The sequence below is a fragment of the Pleurodeles waltl genome, chromosome 8, assembly GCF_031143425.1.
Source record: "Pleurodeles waltl isolate 20211129_DDA chromosome 8, aPleWal1.hap1.20221129, whole genome shotgun sequence".
Lineage (NCBI taxonomy): Eukaryota > Metazoa > Chordata > Amphibia > Caudata > Salamandridae > Pleurodeles > Pleurodeles waltl.
Window position 1 is genome coordinate 488,066,076 of NC_090447.1, and position 20,950 is coordinate 488,087,025.

The window sequence follows — 20,950 nt, forward strand, 5'->3', positions numbered from 1 at the left end:
AATTCGGACCTTTCCACTTGGCTTTATTAGTCCCATGATTGGTGAATTACATGGACTGCTTAACACTTCTTTCAGTACTCCCTGTTTTACAAACTCGTCAATGAGTTGGGCGACTTTCATGAGGGTGTCTTGTGCCATATGGTACTGTGGGGTCTGGGGAAAGGTTACATTGGGTTTTACGGTCACTTTCACTGGTTCCACTCCTTTCACCAATCCCACCTCTTTTCCTGTCATATCCCACACTTCTTTTCCGACTGTTTCCTGTAATTCAGCTGGAATGTCTGCTTCAGTGATCATCGGAAAAAGGGTAATCAGAGGATACTCTTCATCGACAGTTTCCATCTCATCCCCTTCTACACTGTCCTCTTCTTCCCCATCACTGCTCGTCTGAATTCTAATTCCATCGTTCGAACACATGATCGAACATCCCAATTTGCACAATAGGTCTCTCCCTAACAGTGATATCGGGCTTGAGTCACATACCACAAAATTATGTGACCCTTGATAGTTACCAATTCTGACTTGTACTGGATCTGTGATTGGGTTCGTCAGGTACCTGTTTGCTACTCCCACTACTTGAACTGTTCTCCCTGAGAGTGGCAAATTTGGTACTTCAATGCTCCTAACAGTTGAACGTGTGGCTCCTGTGTCAACCAAGAATGAAACACGATGACCCATAACTCTTCCCTCCACATACGGACCCTTTTGATCAACTTCCAAGGATGCTGCAAGCACACAATTTCCCTCCTCATCTGAACTTCCACTCTCCCATACATCGTTTATTCCATTCTCGCTGTGTAGTGGGAATTGGTGTACTGTGTCATTTTGACTCATTCCCTGACCCGTGACCTGTTGAGGAAGCATTGCTTGCTGCTGATTCATTGGTGCTAAGGGTATTTGCATTTGCTGATTAGGTACCATGGGAAACTGCTGTTGCATTGGCTGCAATTGTGTCATTTACACACAGGGCATTTGCACCTGTTGCGGTTGCATGGGTTGTAGACCCTGCATCTGATTCATATTGTTTTGAAAATTTGGGTTCGGACCTCTCAGTTTCGGTCCTCTCATAGTTTGAAATGCATTGACATCATTGTTTTGCTGACCTACACCTTCCTGCACCATCATTGGGCACTCCCGTTTCCAATGCCCGACAATTCCGCACGTGTGACATGGCATCACCTTCTTCATTGCCTGTATACCATTTGGAATCATAACGGTATTCAAATCAGGACCATTATTCACAAGACCTCCTCGGCCTCTGCCTCTCATCTGCGGCTGAAACATAGCATTTCCCTGTTGCTGCTGCTGCGGCATCTGTTGTTGAAACCCTTGCAAACCTTGTAAACCTGTCTGAGCTGCTCTGAGCTGCATCACCATCACCTTTTCCTTCAATCTTTTCTGCTTTGTCTCAATCTCATCACTGCAGTATTTTGCATAGTTCAACACTTCATCGATCGACTTTGACTGCCAACAAATCAAATGCGATTTAATCATCTGGCTAATTTCAGGTCTCAGCCCTTCCACAAACCTGAACACAAAATGAAGCATGTCCTTTGGCTCAATCGTTTCCGTGCCACTGTAATTTTTAAACGCCTTCAACAATCTCTCGTAGTACGCATGTATAGACTCTTTAACCTCTTGGGCTGTTCTGTCAATTCTCTGCCAATCCACATTTTTCGACGCAACCTTGGTTTTCAAGTGCTCGATCACCTTGTGGTACAAACTCATTACCGTAGGTGATGGCGCACCTGTGTCCCTATCTCTCTCTGGTTCACTCGTCGGCCAACCTACAGCCCTTTTACAATCTTCCCACAAATCAGCCGGAACCACAATCTCAAATAAGGTATTCAGGTCTTCCCAGAGACACTTCGCGAGTTTCACAAATCTATCTGTTTGTTGATACCACTCGATCGGTTTTTCTCTCAATTTGGGAAAGTCGTCCGTAAAGGATTGAATATCGCACCTGTGCCATGGTACATGCACAAGTTTTCCCCCTGCTGTCTCTCTCATTGGTAACATGGTTATCAGATCGTCATTCTGTTGTTTTTTCTCACTTCGTTCTGAAGTATTTTCCTTCTTTTTATCCTTTTTCTTGACCCACCTGCTTTCCCACTTGTCTAAACATCTCCAGACCTGTGCACTCTGCAGTATCTCTTTAAGGTGTGTTTTCATCCCTGCGGATCTCATGTGTTCGAAGTCTTTCGTGTCGAAATCTAACCTGTAACTTCTACTCAGGTGTTTAGTCTTACCTATATCAATCTCGTGTCTGTCTGCAATTTCTTGTAATTTCTTATGTATGCTGCTCACTTCTCTTGTAATCCTAGGGCACATGTATCTTAGTTCTTCCTCCGTGTATGATTCTAATCTGTTCAAACCCATTGTTCCCTCAACCAATTCATCTGCCTCCATACCCAACCTTATTTTATTCAGGTATTCTTCTCCCTTCCCGCTAGATACACTCTGTGGGGAGCTCAGGCTGTTTAACCATTGTGTTAGCTGTTGCGCGTTCAGTCCCATCAATGTAGCAGTTACGTCAACTGCCATTGACGGTTTCTGTAATGTTTCAGTCTGTGATGTTAACGGTACTAATAGTGGTGGATGTGACCTTACCACGGTTGACGGAGCACAAATTGGAATTGGACTAAATTCCGACAAGGACCCAGATCCATTTGGCAGTGCCGCTATCGGAGTTGTCTCTGGAGTGGTTTCTATGCATCTTCTCCCTGTCCCATTCTGTATCATTAACCCTTGGTCGCTGGTGCTTGAATTTGCCTGTATGTACAGTGGTACTGGTGGACCTACAGTGATAGGTAGAGATATCGCATCTGGATTCTGTTTGTTCCCCGAATTCTGTGGCATAATAATCCCCACATTGTGGTTCATCATTGCTGGCATACCTAACTGGCTTTCTACTACTCGCACTTCTTGTGTCTGCTGTGGGGGCATCGATAACTGTGTTGATTCAGCTTGAATCAATGTCGGTCTTTGATAGTTTTGTCCTCCCTGCGCCATTGAATCGGAAGTCATTCCCACATTATGCTCATCACAACAATGCCTTTGAACCTGTGGCTGATAGTTATCAGCAGGTTTCAATGTTGGCACGTCTGGGTACATCCTCTGAACCTGTGGTATCCGTGGTGAGAAAGGCATGTCGGAACTGCTCGGCCTCTGAGATCTTCTCAAATTTGGCGTCACATTACCCTGTATTGGTTCTGGAGGGGCAGTACTAATGCTTGAGCCTTTTTCGCTTTCCACATATGATGGTGGGCGATCATTCAGTAATTGTATAATGAACTCCTCATCATCTGACTCGTCTCCCCTTTTCGAGTTTCTATTGCTCTCTCCCTCCCTGGACTGACTCCTGTTTGTCTTACAGGTGGCTTTCCTTCCTTCCGTCTCCTCTTCCTCGGCAATCGCTGGAAACAATTTAATTCCCTGCAATACGTCTGATCTCCAAACCTTTTGTGTGCTGTCCCATCTAGCATCCGCTAGGGTCTTTTCTACTTTCCTTATTCTTGTCTCAAATTTCTTTTGTTGTTGATTTCTAGCTATTAGCTCCCAAATTGCCAATGCCTCAAACTGTGCTGGCTTTGGGGGTACTTTCATGTCGTATAGCGCAAACCTCAGATTTTCTAAAACCCTTAGGTTAAACGACCCGTGGATAGGGAACGCTACACTTCCATGTTTTTCTGTTAATTTGCACCATTGCTTTAGCCAAAGACACGGCGCTACACCTATTTCTTCAATGACGATGTAAGCTGGTGTACCCTCAGGCGGTGTTTCTTCTCCTACATTGGCTTTAATATAAACATCTCCCCTCATGGCACTCTTGAATGCTTTGAAAAATTTCATCTTTCCGTCTTTTGTTTTTCTAAAAATATGTAATCAATAAGTGACTTTAATTCCCGGAATACTCTTCGCTTGCCTTTCCCCTCCCAATTGCGCTTCACGGACTGCGTCCAATCCGTGCGCGACCCTTCTCACCAACCGACCTATCCCAGCGCGGCTCCTAGTGACGTCACACTCACACACTGCGGCTGACAAAGTCCTGCGGCTTGTCCTCTTTTCATTCAGCTTCACTCATAAACTAATTTCTGCAATATAACGCGAGCACTTAACCAAAAGAATAAAACAGATCTGTCGGTTTACTACAGGAAAGGTAATACACTCGCTTCAGAAACCTTAGGGATTTTTCACTAGCCTCGGCAGTTATTCCATCTTTCTCGGTTTCCCACTTTCGCAAGCAAAATTTGACCCGCGAACTTTACTCTCAACTGATCAATGAACTATTCTAGTGCACTTTAGAATTCGTCAAATCTCAAAGTCAAAGTTTTCTTTTACTCTGCAACATTCATACCGACTTGTTGACCACGCCTGATCAACCTATTAAACCGACCAGATCACAACATCAAACAAGTGTCACATACACTTTTCAACATACTCCGGAGTCTCTTGACCTCGCAGGGCCCGTCTCAACATCAACAACCACGTGGACAATTTTTCTGCTCAAAGCGCTGCACACACATGAAGTTCGACGACTTCCCTACTCTCACACCTTTGGAGGAACACTCCTCTAATATCTTTTAACTCCTTAAATCCTCACAGACTTCTCAATTAATCTGCGGCGATAAGCTGTGCAAGCGCGAAACCCTAACTTCACTCATACCGTCACTAGAAATGCTGAGACCATTCTCATACCTTCATGTTCCTCATTCGCAAGCTCCGAGATCCCGGGAAAGTCATTGGGGACCTAGGGCATCATCATCTCTCCGACTTGTTTTATCAAAGAAAATTCTAACCTGACTCTGTCTATTGTTCGGATGGGGTCCCAAAGGGCTAAACCATCAATCTCTGCTACCATCTACTGATAACGCGTCCAGCCCTGATAAATTACCTGTACCTGGACACGTTGGAGGTCGGTGAATCTTTTAACCGAGTCGGGCTCTCCTCATCCTCAATAGTCAAGTCACTCAGATCAATAATCAATAACTGTTGCAATCAGTAGTCAGTACTCAACTAATAGATCAATGCAACACATCAGAAATCAATAACAGTTGGTATTTCGGCGCACCATGACCTTTCAGTCATGAATAACCACACCAGTTTATTAAAAGTTAGTGAATTTATTTCCCTATATTAACAAAGCTAGCACGATATATATATGTCTCAAAACCAATTGATATATGTATATGAACATTACTAGCTGTCCATAACGGCGGAAGAAACGCAATCTACGCAAAATCTGAATAATGATACACTCTGTTATAGCAATGCAAATCACCAATGTGACTAACTGTATTTGACTAATTGCATACATTCGGTCAGCATAACAAGATTTCAATTCTTCATGATACATTGAATGAATACCTCGACTAACCTCTAATTACCATTGGCATGTGGGACTTCATGCAAAACGAATTTAGTCAACACAAATTTGGAAAACTTCTAGCTAGGATCCTATCAAAATAGCAGTTGGTACCTAAAAGGAAAAACCCAATGCATAATACATTTATCCTTTCATATTTACCAAATACAATCAGCATTCAAGAAAAGTCTTCGTCCTTCAAGTACCGGTTGATCAGCATGGGGCAAATTTCAAAGGGGCAAAGTTAAGGGCAAGTTTCCTTGCAGCGGCAAGGAGAATAGGGCAAAGTTACTGCATGGGCAAGACGGGGGCAAATCAAAGTTAAAGTCTCTAGGGTGAGAATTGTCAAAGTCTCTTTCTCTCAGATAGAGAAAAGGGCATCAGGGTATCGTCCAAAATGGAGTCTGGCATCAGGCTTCAAACTGGCATCGAGGAAAATGGCTGACTTCTCTTTGTCCGGTGGGTTTAAGTAAGAAACATTCCAAATTCTGTAGGGTCTTCCATTGGAGGGTTCATAGGTTGGCTTCAAATTGTCCAATCAAAATTGTCTTTTATTAGCGCCCATTTATGCATACACTGTCCTTGGCGCCTTGGAACACGAATTGTATCATGGTTTGCCACTTATTTTACTATCTGTCCCTCCATTGTCCGCACCTGCAGAGACTGACCTTGTATCAAAGGGGATGTAACCGGCCTAGCACGAAACCTTGGAGATAAGTGCACCAGCCAGTTTCTACTGGAAAAATACAACTTCAAGCAAGAATATTTGTTTCATTAGTTCAAGAAAAAAAAGAATCACGCAGTTAGAATTTGAAACCAGGCAACTAGGCCAAAGCCTGTACTAAATTTAAGCTAAGCAAAACAGTTTTCAAACAAGAAATCATGGCATACATTTGCGATTATGACGGATTAGTACAATTTTAATACTTCATGATTAATAAAGCTCGTTTATAATGATGGCGAACTACCCCGAGGGCACAATTTCCCTCGTACATTATTTCTTTTACTAAAATCACACTTCATTATGTGTTTTCGATTACACGGTATACATGAATATATGTCGGACCTTCTTTTTCTGCGTCATCAGTACTCCTGTGTGTTCTCAATTGTTACAAGATTGAGTTAACTTGGACAATTTGTGTGTCCTCTGGACTCTTTTGTATCCAGTTTTTAGCCCTACTTAGGTTAAAATTTTGGGGTTGGCCTGGTAGACGATCCTTGCCCTTGAGCACCTGATTATGGTTTGTTTTGAGGTTTTCTGAAACATTTGGGTAACTTGGTGTGCCTGGCTACCTGTTTTCTTAAACTTTAGGGGCTGATTTAAGAGCCCCTAGCACCTCCTTGCACCACATTAGCATCATTTTCTTTTACGCTAATGTGGCCGAACAAGGCCGGACAAGGCCAAAAATCACTGCGCCAAATTTAAAAAGTGGTGCACTGCATACATTGTGCCACTTTGTAACCCATTGTGCTACATTATACCCGTGCCAGGCATAATGTATGCAAAGGGGGCGTTCCAGGTTAGGAGGGCGAAGAAATGACGCAGAGAAATCTAAGACGTTTCTTAGCGTAATTTTTTTTGGCACTTTTAACGCCTGCTCAGAGTTGGTGTTAAAAGGTGGCAGACCATTGTCTTCAATGGCCTCAATGGGCTTTGCAGGATTAGCGTAAAAAAAACTTCCAAACCAAAATCTTTGTTCTCATGAAGAACTTTCTGCAATCAATAATGTTTAACAAAATTGTGCTTGGAAGCCCCAGCTATGCAGATTTATTCAAGTTGCACACCCTGTATCTCATGCCCATGAGAATGTGACTCCCTTCTGGTAGAGCGAACTTGAACACCCCTGGATATTGAAGATCTTGATCTGACTAGGCAAAAATAATTGTCTCTTTTACCCAATGACAAAGTCATTTTAGACACCTTCTTGCCTCGATCAGGTAAGCAAAAAGTGACAAACTGTCCATTTCCCTGTACCTGCTGGATCTGTCAATGTAAACAGTCAAAGCTCTTTTAAGATCCAACCCATTCAACATTCTCCCATCCTCAGAAGCAGAAGGAAAAAAAGAAGGTTGATTTTCTTTGTTTAATGACATTTAGAGTTCATGTTAGGAAGGAAAGCTGGATCAACTTTAAGAACAACTGCATCATTCAAGAATTTTATGAAAGGAGGGTGACAAAGAAAAGCCGAAAGTTCATGCAAACGTTGTACAGAAGTGATAACTACTAAAATAACACTTTCAAAGATAGAAATTTCAAATCTACTGTCTCCAAAGATTCAAAAGGATGGGGTAGGCATTTTAGGACCAAAGCCAGATTCCGAGTTGGAGCTCTGATACACGAAAAGGGTCTAGAAATTGATAAACTCAAACAGCTTTACAAAAGCATCTGCCCTCTGCAAAGAAGTATCATCAATACAAAAGGTTTTATTGCAAACTACTACAATTTAAAAGTTGTCAGAGATAAATTCTTGTGACATTTTTCTACCGAAAATTCAAAAATTGAAGACAGCAAGCAAGAAGTAGAAGAGACATTGTGAGATAAAAACTTTGCCCAATGTTTAATAGACAATTTTAAAGTTGAGGGTCTCCTTGAACCTTGAACTGCTTCAATATTAGATGGTAATCCTTTCTGCAAAAGGTTTAGCCTTTCAATCTCCACACCGAAAGGGTGAATTTTATGTGGCTCAAAGAGCTGCCAGACAGAAATGGAAGTAGAACCCAAGGAGGTCGAAGTGCTGTCTTCTTGAGGAGAGAAAAGCAAGAGCTGCATGGCCAGAAAGGAACCATCAGGATTATATCCACATTCTCCCTCAAGTTTTTCAAAAAGTACTTCTGAATCAGTAGAAAGGGTACACAGGGGCTTCTTCAGCCAGTGTACAATCCTGTAGCCTCCGCTCATTTTTAGAATATGGGAAACAATAAAATAGACTTCTATCTCTGTCTAGACCTTAATACCACAACAATTGCTTTCTTTCCAACAATGGATTATATTCCCTTCTTTCAATGCCATTTCTTTCTCTTGAGACCAAGGAAATAGCGAATGAGTGGATCCCTTAGTCCACTGAGAGGGATGTAAACTTTATTTGATGGCCATGCTCCATGATCTCCAACATTCGTAAGTCTGTAGTAGATATTTACCCACATTTCCAGGAAATGATGGATCCTTCCACCTACTTGCAAAAGGTAACCATCCATTTCCTGAAAATCAGCATAGCCAGAATGCTGATCTCTGGTCCTTCCAGCCTGATCTTGCTTTTTATGAAAATTCCAGGAAAATGACTTGGATTGCTCGCTTTCAAAATTCTGGGCCTGATTACAACTTTGGAGGAGGTGTTAATCCGTCCCAAAAGTGACGGTAAAGTGACGGATATACCACCAGCCGTATTACGAGTCCATTATATCCTATGGAACTCGTAATACGCCTGGTGGTATATCCGTCACATTTGGGACGGATTAACACCTCCTCCAAAGTTGTAATCAGGCCCTCTGTCTTCTAGAGGGCTGACAGAAAGATCCCATGTGCTTGTATGAAGAACATGAACTGGAAAACATGGATTGATGCTTCTTGAAGAAAAAGGAACGTTTCCTCCCTTTGAATAGTTTATATTAACGGTTCCCAATCTTTTGACTCCTGATGACCCCCAGTGAATCATTACTGTAAGCCTGGGACCCTCAAGCAGTTTGTATGGTTACAATTTCAAACATTAAAACAGTAATTTGCAAAAAAGATGCAAACAACCAACACACCAAACAAATACTCGAATTACTAAAGATTTTATAATTGTATATTGAAAAAATATGCAAAAATATGAAACTTTTAATGGGAAGGTTGGTGCTGCATTTCAGAAACTAACTTTTCAATGTTTGGTTTTATTTCAGAAAGTTGAATACTCTGGTCAGATTCTACATTTCCCAAAGCATGTTCTGTATTTATTTTTAGGTACATAAGATCTGAGAAATGTTTTCACATAAATATGTGGTGGAAAATGACGTACGACCTAAAGTGCCTCTCATCTTTTCACAGAGACAATGAATCATAATTGTGTGAATCAGTGTATAGAAAATGTTAAATAAGGCAAAGGGGACTACAAGGTGTAGGATTCACATGTCAGCCAGTGTGGTAGGCATTTTATAAGAGTGCTTGGTCTAGACAAACTCAGGACTCAGAACATAACACAGTGGTTAGCACTGACTTTAATAATAGGAACTTTATTTTTTATTTTTAGCAGCATCAGTATAATGAAAGACTGGGAAAAAACATAACTTTCTAGCTTGTACCATGCAGTTTGCATGCAGCCCTTAGACGGCAGCTCATAGCTCACTGGGTGTAGGGAAGTACCATCTTGCCTGGCATGTTACCCCCATTTTTACTTGTGTGTCAGTTTGTTTTTGCCGGTGTCACTGGTATCCTGCTAGCCAGGACCCCAGTGCTTATAGTTTGTGGCTTATCTGTGTTCCCTGTGTGGTGCCTAACTGTATCAGTGAGGCTCTGCTAACCAGAACCTCAGTGTTTATGCTCTCTCTGCTTTTAAAATTGTCACTGCAGGCTAGTGACCATTTTCACCAATTCTATTTGGCACACTGAAACACCCTTATAATTCCCTATTATATGGTACCTAGGTACCCAGGGTATTGGGGTTCCAGGAGATCCCTATGGGCTGCAGCATTTCTTTTGCCACCCATAGGGAGCTCAGACAATTCTTACACAGGACTGCCACTGCAGCCTGAGTGAAATAACGTCCACGTTATTTCACAGCCATTTTACACTGCACTTAAGTAACTTATAAGTCACCTATACGTCTAACCCTCACTTAGTGAACGTTAGGTGCAAAGTTACTAAGTGTGAGGGCACCCTGGCACTAGCCAAGGTGCCCCCACATTGTTCAGGGCAATTTCCCAGGACTTTGTGAGTGAGAGGACACCATTACACGCGTGCACTACATATAGGTCAATACCTATATGTAGCTTCACAATGGTAACTCCAAACATGGCCATGTAACATGTCTAAGATCATGGAATTGACCTCCCAAGCCAAATCTGGTATTGGGGTGCCAATCCCATGCATCCCCAGGGCTCCAGCATGGACACTGGGTACTTCCAAACTGGCTCTCTGGGGTTTTCTCTGCAGCTACTGCTGCTGACAACCCTCAGACAGGTTTCTGCCCTCCTGGGGTCTGGGCAGCCCAGTCCCAGGAAGGCAGAACAAAGGATTTCCTCGGAGAGAGGGTGTTACACCCTCTCTCTTTGGAAATAGGTGTTAAGTGCTGGGGAGGAGTAGCCTCCTCCGTCCTCTGGAAATGCTTTGAAGGGCACAGATGGCACCCTCCTTGCATTAGCCATTCTACACCAGTTGAGGGATCCCCCAGCCCCTGCTCTGGCGCGAAACTGGACAAAGGAATGGGGAGTGACCACTCCCCTCTCCGTCACCACCCCAGGGGTGGTGCCCAGAGCTCCTCCAGTGTGTTCCAGACCTCTGCCATCTTGAATGCAGAAGTGTAAGGGCACAATTGAGACCTCTGAGTGGCCAGTGCCAGCAGGCGACGTCAGAGACCCATCCTGATAGGCTCTTACCTGGTTAGGTAGCCGATCCTCCTCTGAGGGCTATTTACAGTCTCTCCTGTGGGTTTCTCATCAGATAACGAATGCAAGAGCTCACCAGAGTTCCTCTGCATCTCCCTCTTTGACTTCTGCCAAGGATCGACCGCTGACTGCTCCTGGACGCCTGCAAAACCGCAACAAAGTAGCAAGATGACTACCACCAACATTGTAGCGCCTAATCCTGCCAGCTTTCTCGACTGTTTCCTGGTGGTGCATGCTCTGAGGGCTGTCTGCCTTCTCCCTGCACTGGAAGCCAAGAAGAAATCTCCTGTGGGTCGACGGAATCTTCCCCCTGCTAACGCAGGCACCAAACTCCTCCCCCTCTGGGTCCCCTCTCATCTTGACGAGCTGGATCCAAGTGACCCCGACAGTCCAGTGGTCCTTCTGTCCAAATTTGGTGGGGGTAAGTGTTTGCCTCCCCATGCCAGACAGTAATCCTGTGTACTGCATGATCTGCAGCTGCTAGGGCTTCTGTGCACTTTTGCAAGGATTCCTTCGTGCACAGCACAGCCCAGGTCCCCAGCACTCCGTCCTGCATTGCTCAACTCGCTGAGTAAACCACCAGCTTCATGGGACCCTCTTTTGTTATGTTGAGACGACCGCCATGCTCAGGTTTTTTGAATGCCTGTTCAAGTGCTTCTGCGAGTGCTGCCTGCTTTTTTGTGCACTCTCTCTGTTGCTGAGCACCCCCTCTGTCTTCTCCTCCAAGGAGCAACCTCCTGGTCCTTCCTGGGCCCGGGCAGCACCCATTATCTTTAACTGTAACTCTTGCAGCTAGCAAGGCTTGTTTGTGGTCTTTCTGCGTGGAAACAACTCTGCACCCTCCAGCACGCTGTGGCACATCTTTTGACCAAAGGAGAAGTTCCTGGCTCCTTCCGTTGTTGCAGAATCTTTGGCTTCTTCCACCCAGAGGCAGCTCTTTTGCACCTTCATCCGGGGTTTAGTGGGCTCCAGCCCCCCTTGGACACTTGCGTGACTCTTGGACTTGGTCCCCTTCCTTTGCAGGTCCTCAGGTCCAGGAATCTGTCTTCAGTGCTTTGCAGCCAGTTGTTGCCTTTGCAGAATACCCTATCTCGACTTTACTGTCTTTCTGGGGTAATAGGGTAACTTTACTCCTACTTTTCAGGGTCTTGGGGTGGGGTATCTTGGACACCCTTAGTGTTTTCTTACACTCCCAGTGACCCTCTACACACTACACTAGGCCTGGGGTCCATTCGTGGTTCGCATTCCACTTTTGGAATATATGGTTTGTGTTGCCCCTAGGCCTGTTGTGTCCTATTGCATGCTATTGTATTCTACAGTGTTTGCACTACTTTTCTAACTGTTTACTTACCCTATTTTGGTTTGTGTGTATATTTTGTGTATTTTACTTACCTCCTCAGGGAGTATATCCTCTGAGATACTTTTGGCATATTGTCACTAAAATAAAGAACCTTTATTTTTAACTTCTCTGAGTATTGTGTTTCTTATGATATAGTGCTATAGGATATAAGTGGTATAGTAGGAGCTTTGCATGTCTCCTAGTTCAGCCTAAGCTGCTCTACTATAGCTACCTCTATCAGCCTAAGCTGCTAGAACACTACTAATCTACTAATAAGGGATAACTGGTCCTGGCACAAGGTGTAAGTACCATCAGGTACCCACTATAAGCCAGGCCAGCCTCCTACACTGGGCTAGATCATGATTTTAACATATGAACTGCACAGTAACAAAATAATCTCTGTGACAATAGGAGAAAACCACTGTGCTATGCACATAAAATACTGTTCTTTGATATGCATGATTCAAGTTATTTGCAGCAGGCATAGTAACCATCCGTGCTACCTTAGATGAGTCAAAACTCCCACTAGATAAAATTCCCGTCTCTCTCCAGCAGCTACTTTAATCACCAGAGTTATCTTGACACTTTTATTTTTGTCAGAAAACTGCTGTATATAGAAGAAATTTTACAGTGCTTTTAAAACTGCTGCACAAATGAAGTAACAAATATAAAAACACTTGTGTGTTACAGTCGAGAGGTCACTGCTTGAGAAGTGCATTCTTTCCAGCCGAGGCCTTGAGATGCCTGCGGACCCCTGGGAATATGTCACAGACCCCTGGGGGTCCACAGACCACAGCTTGAGAACCGCTGTTCTATGTAACTTCTCTTTCAGACTTGCTCCTGCTGGAGAGGAGATTTTTCAGTTAAAATTCAGTTCACCTGAAATCAGACAGCTCACCAGGAAAACATCACTGCCTTGAACTCAGGCTGATGGATGTTTGACATTGATGGAGATTAATCAGGAGCTGTACATCACATTAGATTACCATACCAATTTCTAAATTGTAGTTCAGTCAATAAAGAGAGTTTGATATGAGTTCAAGGGTTTTATTTTTCAAATCTGTTTAGTAATTTAGCTTTATTAAAGCCGCAAGGTACATTTATTAATGTCAGTCATTAGAAGTTTAGTAAGAAACTGATACTCAATTTTAAGTCATCAATAAATCACAAAAAAATGCAAAAAACACGTTTCATAAAGGAAAAAATCCCTATTCTATGAATGAGAAGGAAAACGTGTCAGTTTTCAGAAACCCATAAAGAGTCCTGATTTCAAGAGAAACCATAAATAATACAAATTCAGCATCAAAGGTCAGCTCAATATTCAAGAATCAATCAAAGCATAACTTCTCATGAAAAGAAGTTAAAAAAAAACTCCTGTAGAGTCTCCAGCAAGTATGAAATGGCATCGGGAAAAGGAGAAGGAAAGAATGGACTGAATGAGCTCCCAAACTATTCTAGGAACTTGCACTGTTACAGACACACAAAATCAATGTTGCAAAACTTGTTGCTCTTCTTTTATCAGTTGACCAATCAGCTTTTGATGAGTCCAATGGAACAAATTCACTTCATGGCTTTTCACAGGAACACAATAAACATCAGACAACAACTTCTAAGGCCGCAACTATGTCTTATCATGTAACTATTTTGTAGAGTTTCCAATGACTCATCCTCCCGTTCAAGACTGCATCCCTATGTGTCAACTTTCATTTCAAACTTTCTAAATAACAAGTATATTCATTAGCTAAAAGTAGTCTTTTTGGAAATAGAAACGTCTGTAGAAGCGAGAAGGAAAACATTTTGAGCAACAACTATACACTGAGAAAAATAAGTCTTTAAAAAAATTAAGACCAAGGCTTGTGTTGATTGTACAATTTGATTAGTTTAGGTAACTATAATATGGCAGTATCCCAGAGTTTCAGGCCTACCACGTTTAAGTATGGTTGCCTACTAAAATTTTGCATTCAACACACGTTTTAAATATCATTAGCTTTGTACATTATTTTAGCATTATTTCTCAACATTTTAATATGCACCCTCACTCCAAAAGACATATCTCTTCAAATGGCATTCTTAAGGCAGTTGATCTTTGTGCAGTGTTTGTATTCTAATTCTTCAGAAACAGATTGTGGTGGGCAGCAATAGAAACTACACAGGCTAGGCAGAGGCTTTAACAGTATGAAATAAAATATCTGACACGAATTTCACCTTATAGTCAACTCCCTCCAACAATTCTGTACAATCCTGACCATCTTAAATGCCTCTCAAGAGAAAATTAAATTCCAAAAGTAATGATTGGGCAGGGCAAGAACCATGCACTCCTGCCCACAAGGCTAAATGGGATCCAGAATACCCTTTTTCAGGTCCGCATGCACTATCTTTTCTACTGGATCTTTAAAAATGTTGTCTTCTGCCATAGAAAACTCCCAACCACCTTTACACCCAGAGAGTCCACATTGGAGGTTGTGAAACTGGAGGTTTCACCAACTTTTTCCCCAAGAGGTATATTTTGGCCATAAACCTGTGAAGGCTAATTTTATCAGGATCATTCATTCCACTTGTTTGGAATTACCTTCATTATATAATCATGAATAGGCATCCTAATGCCTAGTGACTTTTTAAGCTGCCTTAACACAGTGTCTATAGAGGTGCTAGGAATTTCGTCAACAATAAACACAATATTATCCTTGACATGATTCATTATTTAAGGCAAAGCTTCCCTTGAAATATGTTTCCATTTTACATCACAGTTAGTGGGAGGTGAATCATCAGAATCCCCTAAAACTGATACATTAGAATAAAGATTCGATTTGATTATAAAACATCACCAGTGTTTGTCTTTCTTAAAGATGCCATAGTATCTAGGATGATCCTTTTAATACTGATCTACTCCCCCTTTGCTCCCTTACTCCTTTTATGGGTGGGATAACAGGATGTGGATCCTGTAGATGACAAGGAGAACTTGAACGATGTCTGCATCCTCCTGCTGTAGACTTGCCCATCCCTCAATAAAAAAATGCACAGTGTAATGCATCAAAACATCCTTAACTCACACTATGCTACTTCCAGCTTGTACAAATCTAGAATTCAGTATGTTTCTCCAATGTACGAAAGTGAAGGTTATCACGTGTGGTGAAACCCACAACCACGCAACAAAAGAAAACTTGTGTTGGAAATCAAACACACGTGAGCACACCAGACTCCAGTGCGCATAAGCGTTACAATATTTAGTGCAAACACACACATGAACCCTACCTAGCTTATAAGGCAAAGGTAAGTAAGTTAAAAAAAACTATACTTTTTTTTTAATTGTGCCATTTCTGAGCAGGAAATTTTCCCCTTTCTTCCCTTGCTCATCTGAGCTGGAAGCAAGGTTCTGCTTCAAGCTTGGCAGGGGAAAACCTTTGCTTCTTTGATGAAGACGCTAACTAAGCTACCACCTCAGTACTCTCTAATTCCCATCCTGCACAGGAAATGCTAGGTGAATGTTAGCCATTATAGCACCCAACTGTGGGTGGGATTAGTCATTAGCATTACTGTTTTGCTTCTTGTCCTTAGGTGGGCTCAAACCCAAGCTAAGCCTGGGACGAGGACGTAGAGATAATGTCTGTTTTTACTTAGGCCAAGCAGAATGCAGCCATTTTTCATATTTCCTTTTCACGGTACTATACACACAAAGAGCCAGCGCAAACGTTATCCAGAATCATAGACCCAGTTCTACAGCCCATCAGCACCATCACCCACTTAGAGGGGGAACTTGACACATTGAGTTCCATGCTAAATTCCTTTACAGTAAACGGCATGAAGGGCTTCTGCCTCGATTTTTGCCTTGCATCCCACTGAACAAATTGCTATAAATCTTTTTAGCTGTTAGCTGCCTGTAATTAAAGTGGGCTTAGAGCCCACTCATTGCTTGTCATTGATTTGCTTTAATGTCACTCTCATTAGCTTACTTCTCATCAAACAGCTTATCTTCCTCTTCTTGTGTTTGTCCCACCCCTAAGGATAGCCCTTTACCATCTTTTTGATTGGCCACCTTGAAGCCATCCACTGCTCACATTGAGGAAACTACATATTTCTTCTTCTTTAACCAGTCTAAGAGATTGCATATGTTTTCAAGACTTTTCCTTTCTGTGTTGCCTAGGGAAATTCAGAATGGGGTGACTTGTGGGTCTCTCACCAGGTTCTGTTACCCAGAATCCTTTGCAAACTTCAAAATTTGGCTAAAAAAACTTTTTTCCTCACATTTCAGTGATAGAAAGTTCTGGAATCTGAGAGAAGCCACAAATTTCCTTCCACCCAGCATTCCACCAAGTCTCCCGATAAAAATGGTATCTCACTTGTGCTGGTAGGCCTAGTGCCCATGACATGAAACATCCCAAAACGCAACATGGACAGATCAAATTTTTACATTGACAACTGATGTGTTTTTTGCAAAGTGCCAAGCTGTGGATTTTGGGTTCTAGCTCAGTCGGCACCTAGGAAAACCTTCCAAACCTGTGAATTTTTGAAAACTAGACACCTAGGGGAACCCAGGATGAGATAACTTTTGGTGCTCTCGCCAAGTTCTTTTACCCAGAATCCTTAGCAAACCTCAAAATTTGGCAAAAAAAACACTTTTTCCTCACATTTCGGTGAAAGTTCTGGAATCTGAGAGGAGCCACATGTTTCCTTCCACCCAGCATCCCCCCAAGTCTCCTGATAAAAAATGGTACCTCGCTTGTGTGGGTAGGCCTAGTGCCCGTGACAGGAAACGCCCTAAAACACAACATGGATACATCACATTTTCCCAAAGAAAACTGACCTATTTTTTGCAAAGTGTGGATTTTGGCCTCTAGGAAAACCTAGCAAACCTGGACATTTCTGAAAACTAGACACCTAGGGGAACCCAAGATGGGATAACGTCTTGCCCTCTCACCAGGTGCTGTTACCCAGAATCCTTAGCAACCCTCAAAATTTGGCAAAAAAACACTTTTTCCTCACATTTTGGTGCATTTTTGGTCCTGGGCTCAGCAGCCATCTAGGGAAACCTACCAAACCCAGACATTTTCTGAAATCTAGCCACCCGAGGGATTCTAGGGAGGTGTGACTTGCATGGATCCCCAGTGTTTTCTTACCCCAAGTCCTCAGCAAACCTCAAATTTAGCTAAAAAAATCAAATTTTCCCCACATTTCTGCGCGGGATCACCTCACCGGCAAAAATTTCCTACCACCTAACGTTCCCCTCAGTCTCCCAATAAAAATGATGCCTCACTTGTGTAGGTGGGCCAAGTGCCTGTGACAGGGAAGAGCCAAAAACATGTCGAAACTGAGGGGTAACCAAAGCAGGTCCAAAAGGATAGTTTGGAAAAAAACGTTTTTAGGCTGACAAGTGGGGAAGAATTTTTATTGGTAAAGCTACGTCAATGCTGGGTGGTAGGAAATTTGTGGATTCCTGCATTCCGGAAGGTTCCATCACAAAAATGTGGGAAAAATGTGTGATTTCAACCAAAGTTGGAGGTTTGCAGGGCATTGTGGTTAAGAAAATGGTGCAGGGTGCATGTGAAGCACACCACCCTTGACTCACCCAGATGTTTAGTTTTCGGATGTGTCTAGGTCTCGTAGATTTTTCAACATCGCAGTGTCCCAAAGTCCAAAAAGTGCAGCCCTCACCATTCCAAGTGGGACGATTTTGAGAGTTAGACAAGCTCTCAAGGTCCAAATGAAAACCAAAACCCAATATAATCAAATGATAAGGTCTTTTAGTGTGCGGGGAGAGAGCTGAAAGACTGGTGCCCATAGTGGTTGGTAGCCACTACCCCACTATTTTTTTTTTTCAATTCCCTGGCATCTAGTAGGCTTTCTGCCCCCCCTCCCCGGGGAGTGGATCAGGGGTAATTACCCGATATGCTCACCAGTGGGCAGAACAACTTTGTCCCCATATATTTTGGGTTGGGGTATGGCCATACCTCCACCCTCTTTTTTTTAATCTTCTCTGGTGTCTGGTGGGTTTTCTACCCTCCTTGGGGACAGAAGGGGCTTATAAAAATAGGCCTATCTGCCCCCAATGGGGGCAGAAATAGCCAACAGTAATGTGCCCTCATGGGGAGCGACCCTTGCCCAAGGGGGTGCCCCCCAAACAAAACACCAAAACACACACCAATCCCTGGTGCCTAAGGGCCTAATTAAAATAGGCTGATCTGCCAATTTGCCCCCAGGGGAGTGACCCTTGCCTAAGGGGTCGCTCCCCTTGCGTGACATTGGCACAAAAAAAGAATCCCTGGTGTCTAGTGGTTTAAGCCCCCCCTTGGGGCAGATTGGCCTATGAAAAATAGGCCGATCTGCCCCCAAGATGGACCGAAATGGCCTAAAATAAAATTGCTCCCCAGGGGAGTGATCCTTGCCTAAGGGGTCACTCACCATCTGTAAAAAAAAAATGTCAAAACAAATCCCTGGTGCGTAGTGGTTTCTGCACCCATGGGTGGCAGATCGGCCTAATTAAAATAGACTGATCTGCCTCCAGAGGGGGCAGAAATGGCATAAAAATAATTTGCCCCCGAGGGGAGCGACCCTTGCCTAAGCGGTCGCTCCCCATGTCTAAAATATAAAAATAAAATGATCTCTGGTCTCTAGTGGCTTCTGCCTCCCATGGGGGCAGAAAAGGCCTTTAAAAAATTGCCTCCTAGGGGAGTGACCCTTGCCCAAGGGTTCGATCCCCTTCATTGTAAACATAAAAAAAAAATCCCTGGTGTCCAATGGGCATTCCTGCAGCCTGATCGCTTTACAATCGGGCTGCAAAAATGCTCAGAAAGACATGAAAGGAAAGTAAAGGCCTTCTCTGCCGTCCCCCACCCCCCGATCGGAAGAGAAATGCAAGGATTTCTCTTCCGATTGGGCGACTTCTGATGAGGTTAGCCGGCGATTGCGCACTAATGTCATCAGATGTCACTGGGGGGGCGGAATGGAAGAGGAAGCGATTCCCCTACCATCCATGCCCAAGGCCCTCAGGGGGGTGCGCAAGCGCTTCCCCCGAGGGCCGTACCAGGACGTAATGGTTACGTCCGTGGAACCTCAGCGCTGCGCCACCGGGGGTAACCATTACGTCCATGTCGGGGAAGGGGTTAAGACTGAGGGCCTGATTTAGAACTTGGAGGACAAATTAATCCAGCACAACAGTGACAGATTTCCCATGCGCCACAATATAAATCCCATTATATCCTATGGGATACATGTTTCAGAGGATGGGATATCCGTCGCCATTGTAATGGAGTAACTCGTCCGTCAAGTTCTAAAACAGGCCCTTAATACTTATATCAAAAACAAGGAAACACTGTGTGATCAATCTTTTTGTTTTTTAGCTGCTAAATTTTGAAATTCTCTGCCACAATCTCTCAGAGACCTCGATACGGAGAAACCATGTAAATCTGGACTGATGGTGCAACCCAGATAATCTAAGCAAACAATGAGAACACTTCTTTCTGTTTCATTCTGTCTCATTTCGCTATGTCTTGATGGGCCTGTTGTGCACACTTTCTCCTTGCCCGGCCTGCAGAAGGCGCTGAGAGACCAAGTGGCATCCAATACTGTGCTAAAGCAAAGAGCAAGCAGAAGAATATAACACCGCTGCCTATGTTACAAAATAATGTCCCTATACTGAAATCTTCAGCCAGTGGGCCAGACTAAGATCTCCAGAATACAGCCAGAGTAACTGTAGAGCACAGCTGCCAAATGACGCATTGGAATGAGTACTACATGCAGTTCATGACTCCTGAAATGCAGTTGGATGTGAAAATTAACAGTGGCAATTAATTTGAGACTTCTCAAACCAGACTAGAGAAAGATGGAGAAGAGGGTTAGGATTGCCATGTATTGCTAAATATGTCACAAATAACATCACTGAACATCTGAAATGACATTATTGATGCCAACACTGCATGGCGAGGTTGCAAGTTACTGGTACTTTAGGGCACGAGTTATAGTTCCTTGAGATAAAAATAAATGGTGAATTTCACTGGTTGCGTTAGTTTAAAACTGTGTTTTAACTAACATTCTCACCAACTATAATATACTTTTAACCTTTGTTTTTTTCAGTGAAGTTCTAAGGTTTTTCTTCATTCAAAGAAAGATTTATTACTATACATAACCTCACTTTAACCTTTTTTTTCTATGAATATATATATATATATATATATATATATATATATATATAGAGAGAGAGAGAGAGAGAGAGAGAGCGAGAGAGTGCATATATATTTATATATAGAGAGAGAGAGAGAGAGAGAGAGAGAGAAAGAGATAGAGAGAGAGAGAGAGAGAGAGAGAGAGAGAGGAGGGGGGCTTTTAGTCAATAGCTTCATCCATTGGTCTGTTTGACATTTACGTTTTGTTTTTGCCCACTACAACATACAGCATGGGGGCAATGCGGCAACACCCTTTTCCCATTGGCTTCCTTCACTTTGAGTAACTGTACAAAGGGGTTGCACATCGATCACATTTGCCTAAAACGATTATTTTCTCTTCAGTGAAAAGGTGGTTGAATGTGTGTGTTTTTAGATACCTTTTACTATTTTGTTTGCCATGGCCAGGGAGTCAGTGACGTGCAAGATTTGTAGGATGCATGCCCCTAGAAGAATATTAAATCACACATTGCATTCAAGCTCTCTAAAGGCCAATATTGTGTTATAGTCAAA